Here is a 20,027-nt window from a genome sequence, read left to right on the forward strand (position 1 = left end):
TTGGCTTGCGATTGCTCTAAGAGATGCAAATTTCATCCGATCCGGCTGAAATTTGGTACATAGCGTTAGTATATGGTCTTTAACAACCATGCAAAAATTGGTCCACATCGGTCCATAATTATATATAGCCTCCATATAAACCGATCCCCCGATTTGGCTTGCGAAGCCTCTAAGAGAAGCCAATTTCATCCGATCCGGCTGAAATTTGGTACGTGGTGTTAGTATATGGTCTCTAACAACCATGCAAAAATTGGTCCACATCGGTCCACATTTACGTATAGCCCCCATATAAACGGAACCCAAATATGGCTTGCGATTGCTCTAAGAGATGCAAATTTCATCCGATCCGGCTGAAATTTGGTACATGGTGTTAGTATATGGTCTCTAACAACCATGCAAAAATTGGTCCATATCGGTCCACTTTAACGTATAGCCCCCATATAAACGGACCCCCAAATTTGGCTTGCGGAGCCTCTAAAAGAAGCAAATTTTATCCGATCCGGCTGAAATTTGGTACATGGTGTTAGTATATGGTCTCTAACAACCATGCAGAAATTGGTCCATATCGGTCCAGAGAAGCAAATTTCATCCGATCCGGTTAAAATTTGGTACATGATGTCAGCATATGATATCGGTTCATAATCATGGTTGCCACTCGAGCCAAAAATAATCTACCAAAATTTTATTTTTATAGAAAACATTGTCAAAATGTTATTTCTATAGAAAATTTTGTCAAAATTTTATTTCTATAGAAACTTTTGTCAAAATTTTATTTCTATAGAAAATTTTGTCAAAATTTTATTTCTATAGAAAATTTTGTCAAAATTTTTTTTCTATAGAAAATTTTGCCAAAATTTTATTTCTATAGAAAATTTTGCCAAAATTTTATTTCAATAGAAAATTTTTTTCCAAATTTTATTTCTATAGAAAATGTTTTCAAAATTTTATTTCTATAGAAACATTAAACTTAATTATATACGTACACGCAGAGAAGGAATATGATCACCTCAACCATGTTTCAAGAGCAAAATTTTATTTTTGGATGGTGACCCTGTAACATGTTTATGTGGGAGCCACCGTGGTGCAATGGTTAGCATGCCCGCCTTGCATACACAAGGTCGTGGGTTCGATTCCTGCTTCGACCGAACACCAAAAAGTTTTTCAGCGGTGGATTATCCCACCTCAGTAATGCTGGTGACATTTCTGAGGGTTTCAAAGCTTCTCTAAGTGGTTTCACTGCAATGTGGATCGCCGTTCGGACTCGGCTATAAAAAGGAGGTCCCTTGTCATTGAGCTTAACATGGAATCGGGCAGCACTCAGTGATAAGAGAGAAGTTCACCAATGTGGTATCACAATGGACTGAATAGTCTAAGTGAGCCTGATACATCGGGCTGCCACCTAACCTAACCTAACATGTTTATGACAAAAATGTTCTTTTCTCGCCAAAAATAATATGCTTGCCGAAATCACACATAACCTCCGAGAAAATAACATGGTTGCGACAAACATGTTACATGGTCACCATTCAAAAATAACATTTTGCTCTTGAAACATGGTTGAGGTTATCATATTCCTTCTCTGGGTGTATTTAATCGGCCTTTTTAATTTAATATATACCACGTATGGACTATGTGGTATATATTACGGTATTAGGAAGTTTTAAGATACCTTGTCATCGGTAAGTGTTACCACAACCCAAGTAATTCGATTGTGGATGACAGTCTTCAGTAGAAGTTTCTACGCAATCCATGGTGGAGGGTACATAAGCTTCGGCCTGGCCGAACTTACGGCCGTATATACTTGTTTTTTTTTTTTTTATTGAAATGTCTTCAATCACGAACATGAGTATAATAAAGTAATAATAGTTGATAAAGAAATGAAATTGATTTCATTAGCAAATTTCAATTAATTTTTTTAATTGATTTAATTAGAAATTTAATTGGTTTTAATTACAAAACTCAATTAATTTTTAATTAGCTAACTAGTTTTAATCACTTAACAGACTCAGTGTTTTCAGGTAATGTGGGTATTAACTTCGAGTTTAGCCGCTAAAATCGTCATTTTTTCAGGATACTTATCTTTAATAATCCTTTTTAAGGAATACAAACATTGTGAAAATTTGCTTTGGGATATTCCCCGTCACGTTATAAATTCTCTAAGTGGTTTCACTGGAATGTGGAACGCCGTTCGGACTCGGCTATAAAAAGGAGGTCCCTTGTCATTGAGGTTAACATGGAATAAGAGAGAAGTTCACCACTGTGGTATCACAATGGACTGAATAGTCTAAGTGAGCCTGATACATGGGGCTTCCACATAACCTAACCTAACCTAAGTTATAATGAAATTTGCAACAAATATGTATAATTTTATGACTTTTTTTACTGCTTTAGTTTTCACTTTAGTGAAAATTAGGGACAAAACTCGAACTTAATACCCACCTTTAGATTAATAAAAATATTGTTTCAATTAATTTCTTAATTTCGGGTCTTTCGAGTTTGATTAAAAATTTAATTGTTTAAAATAATTTTTTAATTGAAAACTTTTACAGCTTTAATCAACCTTTTAATTTGAAATATATTTGGGTGACATTTTTTTCTCTGTATAAGGAAGTTTTGTAAAATTCCTAACCCTGAGTCAAGTTTGGTTTTTCCATAACGTTTTGACCCAAAAGGAGCAAGTTCAAGTCAAGTGTTGCACCCATTTTCACGGATTATAGCAAAATAGCAACAATTGCACAGTGCAACGATTATTGCATAGCAACCAACCAAAGATAAGGCACCTTCACCATCAACTTCACGAAATAGCAAAAAAAAATTAAATAGAAAACCTGAACGAAATTATACGACATAAAGGCAAATTGTGGGGTGGGGGAAGAAGGGGAGAAAAACAAAGGAGAAATAAAATAAATATTCCTAGCATCTACGTGATGACGATGATCAAAAGTGAAGGCTACTATCTCTATGAGCTGCGAAAAGTGCATCTGCATTTACAATTTACACAGGGCATCGTTTGCATGATGCCGTAGATGCTGTTGGTGGTTGCATTAAAAAATGTTTGCTAATGGGTGGTAACTGCCAAACCAGGCAAACCATTAAGCCTTGATATCAAAAACTAGAGACTCTCTAGGCTTCAGCAGCATCCAACAAAAACAACAACACCAGTGCCATAACGTCTAAGGATTTTTACCACCTTCATATGAATACTGTACCTACCCACCAAAAAGGAGACGACAGACATGAACTCCATTATGCAAAAGAAGGACGACGAAGAAGATGCTAATGTGTGAGCCTATTTTGGGTGTTTTTTTTCTTTTGGTTAAAGAGATAGATTCAGATTTACCATATGAAGGTATTGGGGAAATCAAAACCAGATAAGCACAATATTCTTTCCACCTACCCCATAAAATTTATATGAGCACTGGGGATATAAGATGCATCTTCTGTTGATTCTTTTTTACCTTGAGGATGCATGTATAAATGGTGATGAAGTTTGGTGTAAATTATATTTTGGTTTAGATGCAATTAGTGTTTGTTTTCTTTATTTCGATAGAAAGTCATTAGAATTTTCTATTTCGTTTAGCAAAAGCTCTTGTGAGAGTATCAAAGTATGAAATAAAATTTTTAAGTTTTTTTTTTTTGTGTATATTTTTGACAAATTAAGATAATTGTTCAGTACACACAAAAATTTTCTCTTCTGATTCAATCACAAAATTAATTGATCCAATTAATTTTTTAATTCAATCGCTTCTTCGTCTTCAATCACGAAAATGATAGTATCAATCATAGTTTTAATTGGGCATCACAAAAACACTTGATTAAATAATTAATTGATTTCATTAGCAAATTTCAATTAATTTTTTAATTGATTCAATTAATTTTTTTTATTAAAAACGAAACTATTTTTAATCGTTATACTATATTCCAATCACTTTCTATAACCTTTTTTAATCATTTTTAGTTTGATTCAAAAATTAATTGTTTAAAACAAAAACTGAATTAAAAATTAAAAAAAATACCCATAATTTTTTAACTGCCTTACTCTTCCGAGTTTGATTAAAAAGTTAATTGTATCAATTAATTTTTTAATTAAAAGTTTTAAAATGTTCAATCATTGACGATTTATGCTACTATAAAAAACGATTTTTACCAACATTCAAAAGTAGATTAGACTTGATTTTCAAAAACAAAACTCAAAGGTCGAGTCGTTTTTCATCATAACTTTTCCCGAGATTTTCCAAGTGTAAACAAAATTATTTGAATTTTAACGCCTATCTGCGTAATGACTAACCAACTAACCTACGTTCAGGCAAACTAACACTTTGCCATTATCGTCACTCATTTCGTTTTTGTATAACTTTGACAATAGCATATGTTTGTGGTGTGTGCATGTGTGTGTGTAACATACAAAAATGTTGTACAATAAAATTTACGCTCAAGGAAGTCAAGTTGCAATCATCAAGTTCTTCCTACCTCAAACTTCCACAGCATCGTTATTGCCTGGAAACACATCCTATGGTCATTTGGATTGGAGCATTTTCAATCACAAAAAAAGTGAGAAGCAAGTCCCTAAGTGGGTTTCTTTTTTTTTTTTGAAATTGTATTTCATATCCCAAGTTGAGGACACCAACAGATTTTCGCTTCCATCCATTCCATCATCGATAATAGCCAACTGTTTTCATATGTTGGGCAGCTCCCAAAAAAAAAAAAAAAAACACACACAAAGCAAAAAACTGAAAATGAAATGAAATAAAAACCAAGTCCATGGACCAAACATCAGACCGAACTATTTTAACAGTAGCCATCATCGACAACGACCGCATGGCGTGGCGCCAGGGTTGCCATTTTGGTCGGATCGCACCAAAATTGGTCAAAAAATTATCAATTTTTAAATTTAGTCCGATGGTGGGTGGGACCAAATGGAATTTAAATTTTCACAAAATTTTCAATAGAAATAAAATTTTGACAAAATTTTCGATAGAAATACAATTTTGACAAAATTTTCTATAAAAATAAAATTTTCACAAAATTTTCTACAGAAATAAAATTTTCACAGAATTTTCTATAGAAATAAAATTTTGACAAAATTTTCTATAGAAATAAAATTTTTACAAAATTTTCTATAGAAATAAAATTTTGACAAAATTTTCTATAGAAATAAAATTTTGACAAAATTTTCTATAGAAATAAAATTTTGACAAAATTTTCTATAAAAATAAAATTTTCACAAAATTTTCTATAAAAATAAAATTTTGACGAAATTTTCAGTAGAAATCAAAATTTTGACAAAATTTTCAATAGAAATAAAATTTTGACAAAAGTTTCAATAGAAATAAAATTTTGACAAAATTTTTTTATAGAAATAAAATTTTTACATTTTCTATAGAATTAAATTTTTAACAAAATTTTCAATAGAAACAAAATTTTGAAAAAATTTTCAATAGAAATAAAATTTTGCAAAAATTTTCTATAAAAATAAAATTTTCACAAAATTTTCTATAAAAATAAAATTTTGACAAAATTTTCTATAGAAATAAAATTATGACAAAATTTTCTATAGAAATAACATTTTGACAAAATTTTCCATAGAAAAAAAATTTTGACAAAATTTTCTATAGTAATAAAATTTTGACAAAATCTTCAATAGAAATAAAATTTTCACAAAATTTTCTGCAGAAATAAAATTGTGACAAAATTTTCTATAAAAATAAAATTTTCACAAAATTTTCTATAGAAATAAAATTTTGCAAAAATTTTTTATAAAAGTAAAATTTTTACAAAATTTTCTATAGAAATAAAATTTTGTCGAAATTTTCAATAGAAATCAAAATTTTGACAAAATTTTCTATACAAATAAAATTTTGACAAAATTTTCCATAGAAATAAAATTTTGACAAAATTTTCTATAGAAATAAAATTTTGACAAAATTTTCTATAGAAATAAAATTTTGACAAAATTCTATGGAAATAAAATTTTGACAAAATTTTCTATAGAAATAAAATTTTGACAAAATTTTCCATAGAAATAAAATTTTGACAAAACTTTCTACAGAAAAAAAAATGACAAAATTTTCGATAGAAATAAAATTTTGACAAAATTTTCTATAGAAATAAAATTTTGACAAAATTTTCAATAGAAATAAGATTTTGACAAAATTTTCAATAGAAATAAATTTTTGACAAAATTTTCCATAGAAATAAAATTTTGACAAAATTTTTTATAAAAATAAAAATTTCACAAAATTTTCTATAAAAATAAAATTTTCACAAAATTTTCAATAGAAATAAAATTTTGACAAAATTTTCAATAGAAATAAAATTTTGACAAAATTTTCTACAGAAATAAAATTGTGACAAAATTTTCTATAAAAATAAAATTTTGACAAAATTTTCAATAGAAATAAAATGTTGACAAAATTTTCTATAGAAATAAAATTTTGACAAAATTTTCCATAGAAATAAAATTTTGACAAAATTTTCTATAGAAATAAAATTTTGACAAAATTTTCTATAAAAATAAAATTTTGACAAAATGTTCAATAGAAATAAAATTTTAACAAAATTTTCTATAGAAATAAAATTTTACAAAATTTTCAATAGAAATAAAATTTTGACAAAATTTTCTATAGAAATAAAATTTTGACAAAATTTTCCATAGAAATAAAATGTTGACAAAATTTTCTATAGAAATAAAATTTTGACAAAATTTTCTATAAAAATAAAAATTTCACAAAATTTTCTATAGAAATAACATTTTGACAAAATTTTCTATAGAAATAAAATTTTGACAAAATTTTCCATAGAAATAAAATTTTGACAAAATTTTCTATAGAAATAAAATTTTGACAAAATTTTCTATAGAAATAAAATTTTCACAACATTTTCTATAAAAATAAAATTTTGACAAAATGTTCAATAGAAATAAAATTTTGACAAAATTTTCTATAGAAATAAAATTTTACAAAATTTTCAATAGAAATAAAATTTTGACAAAATTTTTCAATAGAAATAAAATTTTGCAAAAATTTTCTACAAAAATAAATTTTTCACAAAATTTTCTATAAAAATAAAATTTTCACAAAATTTTCTATAGAAATAAAATTTTGACAAAATTTTCTATAGAAATAAAATTTTGACAAAATTTTCTATAGAAATAAAATTTTCACAAAAATTTCTATAGAAATAACATTTTGACAAAATTATGTACAAAAATAAAATTTTAGCAAAATTTTCTTTAGAAATAAAATTTTGACAAAATTTGCTAAATAAATAGAAGTAAACATTTTGAGTAGAAATAAAAATTTGAAAATTGTTTCTATCGAAGAAAAATTTTGGAAAATTTTAACTATTAATTTGGAAAAATGATCCGCTGATAAAAATAAAATTTTCACAAAATTTTCTATAGAAATAAAATTTTGCAAAAATTTTTTATAAAAGTAAAATTTTTACAAAATTTTCTATAGAAATAAAATTTTGTCGAAATTTTCAATAGAAATCAAAATTTTGACAAAATTTTCTATACAAATAAAATTTTGACAAAATTTTCCATAGAAATAAAATTTTGACAAAATTTTCTATAGAAATAAAATTTTGACAAAATTTTCTATAGAAATAAAATTTTGACAAAATTCTATGGAAATAAAATTTTGACAAAATTTTCTATAGAAATAAAATTTTGACAAAATTTTCCATAGAAATAAAATTTTGACAAAACTTTCTACAGAAAAAAAAAATGACAAAATTTTCGATAGAAATAAAATTTTGACAAAATTTTCTATAGAAATAAAATTTTGACAAAATTTTCAATAGAAATAAGATTTTGACAAAATTTTCAATAGAAATAAATTTTTGACAAAATTTTCCATAGAAATAAAATTTTGACAAAATTTTTTATAAAAATAAAAATTTCACAAAATTTTCTATAAAAATAAAATTTTCACAAAATTTTCAATAGAAATAAAATTTTGACAAAATTTTCAATAGAAATAAAATTTTGACAAAATTTTCTACAGAAATAAAATTGTGACAAAATTTTCTATAAAAATAAAATTTTGACAAAATTTTCAATAGAAATAAAATGTTGACAAAATTTTCTATAGAAATAAAATTTTGACAAAATTTTCCATAGAAATAAAATTTTGACAAAATTTTCTATAGAAATAAAATTTTGACAAAATTTTCTATAAAAATAAAATTTTGACAAAATGTTCAATAGAAATAAAATTTTGACAAAATTTTCTATAGAAATAAAATTTTACAAAATTTTCAATAGAAATAAAATTTTGACAAAATTTTCTATAGAAATAAAATTTTGACAAAATTTTCCATAGAAATAAAATGTTGACAAAATTTTCTATAGAAATAAAATTTTGACAAAATTTTCTATAAAAATAAAAATTTCACAAAATTTTCTATAGAAATAACATTTTGACAAAATTTTCTATAGAAATAAAATTTTGACAAAATTTTCCATAGAAATAAAATTTTGACAAAATTTTCTATAGAAATAAAATTTTGACAAAATTTTCTATAGAAATAAAATTTTCACAACATTTTCTATAAAAATAAAATTTTGACAAAATGTTCAATAGAAATAAAATTTTGACAAAATTTTCTATAGAAATAAAATTTTACAAAATTTTCAATAGAAATAAAATTTTGACAAAATTTTTCAATAGAAATAAAATTTTGCAAAAATTTTCTACAAAAATAAATTTTTCACAAAATTTTCTATAAAAATAAAATTTTCACAAAATTTTCTATAGAAATAAAATTTTGACAAAATTTTCTATAGAAATAAAATTTTCACAAAAATTTCTATAGAAATAACATTTTGACAAAATTATGTACAAAAATAAAATTTTAGCAAAATTTTCTTTAGAAATAAAATTTTGACAAAATTTGCTAAATAAATAGAAGTAAACATTTTGAGTAGAAATAAAAATTTGAAAATTGTTTCTATCGAAGAAAAATTTTGGAAAATTTTAACTATTAATTTGGAAAAATGATCCGCTGATACGAATTTAGTCCAATTATGGAAAAATGTTGGTCCAAAATAAAAATTCATTGTGGCAACGCTGCGTGGTACATTTAACGATGATGATGACGACAACGAAATATTCGCAAGCCATCAACGTCGAAAAATTCCACTGTATGTAAAGCCACATAGAGGTGATGGTGATAGAGATGACGATGATGATGATGTTGGTGGTGGCAATACAAGAGGTTAAACCAGCCTTTCTGGTTTTAATTCCTTTGCAGTTTTCGGATCAAATTTTTTGTTACTACCCCTCCCTCCACTAACAAAAATGGCCAGAAATGTATTTTAATGTCCTCATCTCATCATCTTCGTACGATTTTTTTTTGTGTTTTCTCGGACATAATAAAATTCATGGCAAACTATCAGGATATTAACATACACATGTGAGGAGAGTGACGGGAAATTACCCACTTTTTTTTGTTAATGCAAAGGAAATCCATATGTCAGGCCATTGGTTTACCAACAACGTTTACATTACAAGTAGGAAGGCAATTTAATTATAATTTTGTAGTGGAATAATTTTGCATTTATGTCGATACTTCATGGCATGGCATGAGAAGATCAAAAATAATTCAATTTTCCCAAAAATTGATTCGGGGTTGTTATATGCATGGACTAAATAAAATTAGCCAAAACCTTTTTAGTGTCATAATTAATATGGAATATTGATGTTAATTTGATTAAATCATATTTAAAAATATTTGACTTTACATACCTTTAAATATTACACGATGTTACATTATCTAAAACAAAAGATAAAAATTTAATTATTAGACGTAATTGTATATAATATAGTGTCAATAAAAATAAAAAGTCCGTTAATTTTTTATTTTTTTTTTTTCAATTTTAGAAAATGCCCCCAGAATATAGGCAACGAAATTTTTTATAGCCGATTCAACTTTATTTTAGTTCATGAAAATTAATTTTGCCAAATGTGACAAAAATTTTTCTTATTTTAATTATTTTTTCGTCTTACTTTAATGACATGAAACAAAAATAAAAAAAAAAATTATACAAATGAAGTACACATTTTTACTATACAGAGAAAAAACAAGTGACTTTCAATTAATTTTTTAATTGATTCTACCATTTCTGTGAGTGAAGGACATTTCAATTAAAAATTAATTGGATCAATTACATTCGTGATTTAATCATAATTTTTTTTCTGTGTGCACCATTTAATTCTAAAAGCTCAGCGTGTAACATTTTTAAGTAGAGGGAGTCACCAAGGGATACACTGACAAAAATTTTTAATTTTTGGTTTAAAGCTTTTTTTTAAATTGAGAAAACGGTTTTTGCTTTTTCGATTGTTCCAATGACATTTTTTTGTACCCAAGCAATAAAACATTTGGAAGATCCTCCAAAGGCATAAACTTTAAAAGCCAAAAACATCCTCCCACACAGAAAAAAATTTCATGAAAATTTTTCCAATTAAAATTTTGATTGAGTTTTAAAAAATATTCTATTAAAAATTTAATTGATTCAAACATTTTTTTAAAAGAAACAAAAATCAATCACAAAAATTAATAGAATCAATTAATTTTTTAATTGGATCAATTAATTTGTTAATTGACCTTCAATTAACTTTTTAATGGATATTATCATTTCTGTGATTGAAGACATTTCAATTAAAAAATTAATTGGATCAATTAATTTCGTGATTGAATCTGAAAGATTTTTTTGTGTGTGCAAAGATATTCTTTTTTTACTAGGCAGAAATTCATTTAATTTAAGTTTTATTAATTTGCTTTTTCATATTTTTAATAGGCAATTTAAACTTTTTTGTTTCAGAGTAAAAATTGACATTAAAATTTTGTCCAAAAAAATGCTAAATCTTTTCTAGAAAATTTGTGAATTTTTGAAACTATTTAAGGGAGCCACCGTGGTGCAATGATTAGCATGCCCGCCTTGCATACACAAGGTCGTGGGTTCGATTTCTGCTGCGACCGAACACCAAAAAGTTTTTCAACGGTGGATTATCCAACCTCAGTAATGCTGGTGACATTTCTGAGGGTTTCAAAGCTTCTCTAAGTGATTTCACTGCAATGTGGAACGCCGTTCAGACTCGGCTATAAAAAGGAGGTCCCTTGTCATTGAACTTAACATGGAATCGGGCAGCACTCAGTGATAAGAGAGAAGTTCACCAATGTGGTATCACAAGGGACTGAATAGACTAAGTGAGCCGGTCGAAGCAGGAATCGAACCCACGATTCCTGCTTCGAATCGTGGGTTCGGCGGGCATTGCACCACGGTGGCCACTATTAAAAATCGATTAATCGATGTTGGTCACTATAGAATAGTCGATTTATTTTAATTTTCAAATATTTTCCGAAAAAGTTCACCTTTTGATTTTGTAAATTTGGAAAACAAAATTTTATTTTTATAGGAAATTTTTGCAAAATTTTATTTTTACAAAAAATTGTTACAAAATTGTATTTCTATAGGCAATTTTTGCAAAATTTTACTGATATATAAATTTATGTAAAAACATTAGAAATTGTTTGCAAAATTTTATTTCTATAGAAAAATTTTTATCAACATTTTATTTCTATAGAAAATTTTGCCAAATTGTATTTTTATAAGAAATTTGGTCAAATTTTTATTTGTACAACAAAACAATGAAAATCTACCAACACATCAAAAAATATCTACCAAACAGTACAAAAACCTACCAAACTGAAAAAATATTTAAAGATTACGCAACCTAAATTTTAGGATGCGATTAACCCTAGGATAGACTACTTGGTCTGGCCAGACCAAATTTGACATTGAGCGCTTAGTGATCGAAAGCTTATCGCCTATCATAGGGTTAAAATAATGAAATTTTTATTAAAATAAAGTTTATAATCTTTGCTTCAAGTTTTTTTTTCATTAAATTTAGGACACAAATTTTATACATTTTCGTTCCTCCGTTAAAGTCGCATGTCTTTGAACTAAGGCTAATTTTCCTTAAAGTAAAGAAACACATTTATGATTTAAAGAAATGGTCCTTTAATTAACTGAAATATTGAAACTATAGATTTAAGATAAAAACGCTTCAAATATAGGCTAAGAATTATTTTGAGGATTTAGCGTCTTTGGTTTAAAGTTTTTTTTTTGGAATTAAGAAAACAATTTTTTACTTTGAAGTATCCGTTATAATTTGGATTTTTAAAGTGGCATTTGTTACCTTTATTAATAAACCGCGAAAAGAGAATGAACATTTGATAAATGAGATCTGTATCTTAATTTTAATTTTATTGGTCCTACATTTAAAGCCAGAAAGGTCGCTAAAAAAATTCTTTGTTTTAAAGAAGCCTCATCTTTGGCTCGGAATCAATACCAAAATCTTTGGATCCAACTAAACTTTTTTTGAGTGCATTTATGGTAGAAATCTATCAACTGTGCCAACCGTCGTGCCCCTAGTCGATCTAGCCATGACGGTCTGTCTGTGAACACATTTTTTAGTCTAGTTTGCAGTTTTAGTCCAATCGGCTTACAAATATGGACTAAGTATATGTTTTGGGTATGGATTTTGCTAGAAATCGTTTGCGATTTAAATCGGTTCAGATTTAAATAACATATATAAGAAAAACCTACAAAAAAAATTTGACACTCAACAAATTTGAAGAATTTGAGATGGTAACGAAAATATAGATCTACAAAGTGGTGCAGGGTATTCTGAGTCGATCTGAGCATGTCCGTCCGTCCGTCCGTCTGTTGAAATCACGCTAACTTCCGAACGAAACAAGCTATCGACTTGAAACTTGGCACAAGTAGTTGTTATTGATGTAGGTCGGATGGTATTGCAAATGGGCCATATCGGTCCACTTTTACGTATAGCCCCCATATAAACGGACCCCCAAATTTGGCTTGCGAGGCCTCTAAGAGAAGCAAATTTCATCCAATCCGACTGAAATTTGGTACATGGTGTTAGTATATGGTCTCTAACAACCATGCAAAAATTGGTCCACATCGGTCCATAATTATATATAGCCCCCATATAAACCGATCCACGGATTTGGCTTGCGAGGCTTCTAAGAGAAGCAAATTTCATCCGATCCGGCTGAAATTTGGTACATGGTGTTAGTATATGGTCTCTAACAACCATGCAAAAATTGGTCCACATCGGTCCATAATTATATATAGCCCCCATATAAACCGATCCCCCGATTTGACCTCCGGAGCCTCTTGGAAGACCAAAATTCATCTGATTCAGTTGAAATTTGGTACGTGGTGTTAATATATGGCCTCAAACTCCCATGCAAAAATTGGTCGAAATCGGTCCATAATCATATATAGGCCCCATATAAACCGATCCCCAGATTTGACCTCCAGAGCCTTTTGGAAGAGCAAAATTCTTCCCATTCGGTTGAAATTTAGTACGTGATGTTAGTATATGGTATCCAACAAACATGCAGGAATTGGTTCCTATCAGCCCATAATTATATATAGCTCCCATATAAACCGATCCCCAGATTTGACCTCCGGTGCCTTTTGGAGAAGCAAAATTCATCCGATCTGCTTGAAATTTGGTACGTGGTGATCGTATATGATATTTAACAACCATGTCAAAAGTGGTCAATATCAGTCCATAATCATATATAGCCCCATATAAACCGATCTCGAGAATTGGTTTTGGAGCCTCTTGGAGGAGCAAATTTCATCCGAGTGAGTTGAAATTTTGTACATTGTGGTAGTATATGGTCATTAACAACCATGCCTACCTAGGTCCATATCGGTCTATAGTTATATATATCCCTCAGATAAATCGATTTCCAATCACTCAAAAATTGGTCCATATCAAGTTCATAATTGTATATAGCCCCCATATAAGCGACCCCCATATTTCAATTCTGGCTCTCTACGTACCGTGCAAAAAGTCCATATGGATTCGTAATTATTTGTAGACTTAACTATACATAACATTTTTGTCTAATATATACCACGTATGGACTAACTCACAATTTAGAAAACGATGTTAAGAAGTTTTAAGATACCACAACCCAAGTACTTCGATTGTGGATGACAGTCTTTCGTAGAAGTTTCTACGCAATCCATGGTGGAGGGTACATAAGATTCGGCCTGGCCGAACTTATGGCCGTATATACTTGTTTTTTCTTCATATGGGGCCGTTTTGCCGCGATTTCGACCTTCAAACGATCCACTAACGCCATATAATAGTCACTGTTGATGGTTTTTCCCTTCTCAAGATAATCGATAAAAATTATTCCGGAGACGGTTGACCGGTCGCTGTTCACTCAGCCGACTGTCGATTGGACTTAGGACTGTAGTGATGGAGCCATGTTTCATCCATTGTCACATATCGACGGAAAAACTCGGGTGTATTACGAGTTAACAGCTGCAAACACCGCTCAGAATCATCAACACGTTGTTGTTTTTGGTCAAATGTGAGCTCGCGCGGCACCCATTTTGCACAGAGCTTCCGCATATCCAAATATTGATGAATGATATGACCAACACGTTCCTTTGATATCTTTAAGGCCTCTGCTATCTCGATCAACTTCATTTTACGGTCATTCAAAATCATTTTGTGGATTTTTTTGATGTTTTCGTCGGTAACCACCTCTTTCGGGCGTTCACTGCGTTCACAGTTTTCCGTGCTCATTTCATCACGCTTGAATTTTGCATACCAATCAATTATTGTTGATTTCCCTGGGGCAGAGTTTGGAAATTCATTATCAAGCCAAGTTTTCCACCGTATTTTTCCCTTCAGAATACAGTATTTTATCAAAACACGAAATTCCTTTTTTTTTCATTTTTTCACAATAACAAAAGTGGCTTCACAAAAGACGCTCGATCTCACAAACTAATTGACTTACAGACGTCAAATTTTGACACGAATCATTTGAAGGTTGGTACTATATAAAAATAATATGCATTTAATACTAGCGACGCCATCTATGTGTCAGATCGGGGACTTATCAGCCAACCTGTTATAGTCGGGCCCGTCCGACTTTAGGGCTTCCTTACATCTTTTTATAAAGGTTGGCCACGAATCTTTGAAATTTGCATATTACCGTAAAGTAAAGAAAAATTTGCAAATTTTGAAAGCGTCTTTGATTTAAAGAAATAATCCTTAAATTAACAAAGATATTGAATTTATGGACTAAAGATAAAAAAATCTTCAAATATAGGCATCAGGGATGGAAAATACAATTTTTACGAAAGTACTAAAAAGGTATTTTTTTGAGCGAAAAAGTACTTTTCACTAAATTTCAACAAAAATTCCATTGGAAGATTATTGTCAAGGAGCTCCCCTGGACTGAATTTTAAATATAAATAAAAGTTTGTTTGTCACTCCTAAATTTTAAATATTTTTGTAGTTTTATATCCGCTTACAAAGACTACTGTAGTATTGTAATCAAGGTTGCCACAGTTAATAGAATGCTACTGTTTGGTAGATTAGTAGAAATCATGTTACTTCATAAATTTTCTGTAAATATATAAATAAAAAAAAAATTCTATTGAAATAAAAATTTGACGAAATTTTCTATAGAAATAAAATTTTGACAAAATTTTACATAGAAATAAAATTTTGACAAAATATTGTATGGAAATAAAATTTTGACAATTTTTTCTATAGAAATAAACTATTGACGAAATTTTCTATAGAAATAAAACTTTGACAAAATTTTCCATAGAAATAAAATTTTGACAAAATATTCTATGGAAATAAAATTTTGACAAATTTTTCTATAGAATAAAATTTTCATCAGGAATAAAATTTTGACTAAATTTTCTATAGATATAAAATTTTTACCAAATTTTCCATAAAAATCAAATTTTTACCAAATTTTCTATACAAATAAAATTTTGACCAAATTTTCTATAAAAATAAAATTTTGACAAAATTTTCTATAGAAATAAAATTTTGACAAAATATTCTTTAGAAATAAAATTTTGATTAAATTTTCGTCAGAAATAAAATTTTGATTAAATTTTCGTCAGAAATAAAATTTTGAAAACATTTTTTATAAAAATAAAATTTGACAAAATTTTCTATAGAAATAAAATTTTGATAAAAATTTCTATACAAATAAAAGTTTTCTGAAAAAATAAATTTTTGCAATATAATATTTTTTGGTAGTTTTTGGTACACTGAAAAAACAGTGAATCCACCAGGAAAGAAAATTTTAGTTAGTTTTAGAAAAAATATATTAATTTTAGAAAATTTTAACTAAACTGTAATAGACACGCGGATGTCACGCCGATTTCACAAAACTAAGTAAATTATTTTCGATAAATTCAAGAAAATTTATTAGACATAACTCATTTTTTTCACTTGTTAAAGAAAATTTCGAAGTTTGAAGGAAAAAATTGGAGTTAAAAATTGCAAAAATGTCTTTAGTACCATACGAAGTTCATGATGGGCTAATTACTGGTAAATTTTACAAATTTTAAGAAATTCAGAACTATTTTGTGGGAGACCCGAATTTACTTAATCTTTATACTTCCTTTGTGTATAATTTTTTCCTCTATTTTAGTTTTATTAACTAACGTACCCAAAAAATTATTAACGTCAGGGAAACTTTATTAAAACGTAATAATTCCATGAACTAAAATAGAGTTAAATCAGCTTTAGTGAAATATAGGGTTCACTTTTTTTGAGTGTAAGATTTGCTCCAAATGTTGGTAGATTTTTTTTTTTTGTCTCAAGTTTCGACCGTGACTGTAATGGTTCGCATTATTTTAGTACGCGATCGATGACTTCTTATCTAGAAAGTGTTCGTGTGGAAGCGTAATATAGAATCACATGCTTTTTCAACTAAAACATTCTTTAAATTCAATAAAATCGTGTTTTTGACTATGGCTTTTATAAAATCGAGATTTTGTTTCCGCATGAACTTGTCTGTTTTTGCCAAATTTGTAAAAGACTATTAGCAAATTTTGTTAAAGACCTTGTCAAAATATTAAAATATTTTGTCAAAACTATTGTACCATAAATCTGATATCGGCTAAAAAATGTCTAACAAAAGGTACTAAATCATTTGCGGGGGTATTACGGTACTGTCTAGGATGAAAAAGTATTGAAAAAAGTACTATAGTACTGCATTTTCCATCCCTGATAGGCATAGTCTTTTTTCAAAGATTTTTTTTTCTTCTGAAATTAAGAAAACATTGTTTAGTTTGAAGTAACAGTTATAATTTGTATTAATATCCCAAAAATAGAATGAAAATTTGATAAATGATTTGACTCACGAGTCAAAAGGAATCCCCTTAATGTTGACCTTCCCATGCCAAGCAAACTTTTTTCCTGAGTGTGAGAATAATAATAATAATTTTTTTATTAAAATTTTTTGAATTATTAAAATTTGTACTAAAAATTATTATTAAGCAATGCTTAAATTCCATAAATATTATTCATGATCAAATCAATTAGTTTCCATAAAAATTTCATAATTTCATAATATGAATAAATTTAAAATCTTGCAGGTTATGTATGATCATTTTTATGTATATGTGGTGGTTTATGGAATTTTGGGCAACGAATTAGTTGGAAAATTCTACGTAGGTTACGTGCACCTCTAGCTTCGCACTAGCCAGCTCGCCGAAATGGTATGGGTCTTCCTACACTTTCCAACGTCCACACACACAATACTTTTAGGTGCACTAGGTATAACTAAGAAAAGAAAAAAATAACTAGGGAAAAACTAAGAACAAAACAGCATAATAACAGTAAACTCGAAGTTCTCATCTCACTATAAAAAAATACAACCATTAATATACAAAGTTATATGGCTAATATAACAGACGGACCTGGTATCGGACTTGGTAAACTAATAAAATCAACCGATTATTCAGACCTTAACAAGTACTCCTGGTGATAATGAGCACTATTACCCAAACCCTCCCAACCATGTAATCTCTTGAAATTTTACGGATCACCCTAATATACATTTCAAAATCAATCTTTATACGCACATAATATTGAGACAGCTGTTTATTTGGTCATCCATCCACCAAATCACAAAAACATTTCTTTACTATTCATACAACAACAATAATAGAGCCAAAAATTCATTTCACATTCTTTGTTTTTATTTATAAATTCGCGATCATGTTTACAATATATTTCAATAAACTCTATTCACTATTCTATTCCCATAAAGACAAAACAAAAAAAAAGACATCATAGGAGAGTGCGATGATAATCGCTCAAAGAGAACTTAGGGACTAATTATAATGGTTTTGTTTTTTTTTAATTCTTGAAGGAGAAACTGAGAGTCAAACAAATTTGTATTTGGAAGAGGCACAGTGAGCTTCCAAAATGATGGAGACTACTCTCCGCAACGTTAATGAATGAATCGAATTATTAAGAAGAACTTATATGATAATGTAAAAAAAAAATGGAAGAATCACAATTATGAATGGAAAACGTAATTAAAGAAACTACGCAAATAAACTTCCATTGCAAAACCAATGATGTTTACTATAAATTTATGTGATACTATGTATGTAAGCACTACCGGCAAACTAAATATGCTTTTGCAGATATGTTATTAGCCGTGTTTTATAAAACATTTCAGAAAAATTTTTCTGAGTTGAAAAGGGAAAATTTATTTTTTTTTCACACACAGCCGATTTAAGCAAAAATTACGATATAGTACATTACATATATAAGAAGACCAAAAGATAAAATTCTTGTTTAGGGTTACTTACATTTATCATCCATTGAATCACTGCATCCATGGGCCCATCGTTGCTTTGATTGATGATTATTTTGTTTGCTATAATTTAAGGGTTATTATATATGTTTGTACGTTTTTTATCGGCTAAAGTGTGGAGAAACTTCTTTTTTCCGCCTTCCAACTGAGAATGGGATGATATTATCTGCGATAACAATTTTAAGTGTCTTATATCCAAAAATAGTTCTTATATCAATATGCAGGAAGAATGATGTTCTCAATATCCTCATAGAAAGACTTTTCAGGCCTATATTCACACGGTGTGACCTGATTTCTGGCTGGTGTCAAGGAAAAAGGGATAGGATCTGGTTCCAAAAATTTCGTCTATCATGTGGATTTCTTAAACACAGTTCAGAGTGGCTTTCAAGAGCATTCAATCAATCAATTTGCAAACACAAAATGGAAGGGTATAAGGCTTGTTTTAAGCTCCAAGATTGAGTCTCTTGGTCATGTGGGACATAATCCCATCCAATAGCACCATAACCTAATCATAATTATGTTAATATGTCGTATCCTTTTTTCTAAATGCATGCTTGCGAAACTTACCAATGAATCGAATATTTGCAAAAATTTAAACAATTTTCCGATTTAAAGACAATTTCTTGAGTATTCGACTTTAGGTGGACGAAAAGTCTTTAAATTGTCCAAAAAATTTAGAAAAAATTTTTATAATACTTAAACTTTGATTACTATTTGCCAATTTTATTTAAGACGAAGAGTCAGCTTGCTACTTGTTTCCACAAAATGACACGTGATAATGAATTTCTTTCCTCTAAAAACGATCCACTTTGCCATTCAGAGTTATCCGTTAACAAAAACAAATTTTTCAATGAGCCATAGGCAATAAAATCATTGAAGTGAGAATGAAAGAACAATCATAACGAAAGTCAAGTTAACATTAACTGAGAGTTGAGCGAATTATTATAAGCCCATTCATGTTATAAACATTAGACATAGCCGGTAATAATGCAATTCTGCGAACTAGAAATTACAGTGAACTACAAAAGTATACATACATTACCAAATGTGGAAAAAATTTGACAATTACCCACTACAAAACAGATAAGGTGATGTCTGGTCTTCAGACGAACCCTTAGCTGGAAAAAGGGAAGTTGGCATGTTCATTCTATAAAGGATATTTTTGTAAATCTTTTGCGTGGTATACACCAAGAAGTTTATCATTGTCATCAGTCACTTCGTAATAACAATTACCCGTTTTACGTCTAATTATGGCCTTTTGGAATGTCGGGGATAATTTCGCACTAAACTTTTTAGAAGCATTACTTTGGGAAAAGTTCCTA

General features: G+C 28.5%; 1 protein-coding gene across 3 annotated transcripts in view; it reads right to left on the bottom strand.

The window, feature by feature from the left end:
• The window catches only part of grp (serine/threonine-protein kinase grp), a 180,553-nt gene that overhangs the window by 108,205 nt on the left and 52,321 nt on the right, over positions 1-20,027 (bottom strand). For all 3 annotated transcript variants that reach the window (XM_075297040.1, XM_075297042.1, XM_075297041.1), the window contains one exon: positions 9,753-9,780. The gene's annotated coding sequence lies outside the window, so the exon portion shown is untranslated. The remainder of the gene's footprint in view (positions 1-9,752; positions 9,781-20,027) is intronic.

The sequence above is a fragment of the Haematobia irritans genome, chromosome 2, assembly GCF_050003625.1.
Source record: "Haematobia irritans isolate KBUSLIRL chromosome 2, ASM5000362v1, whole genome shotgun sequence".
Classification (NCBI taxonomy): Eukaryota; Metazoa; Arthropoda; class Insecta; order Diptera; family Muscidae; genus Haematobia; species Haematobia irritans.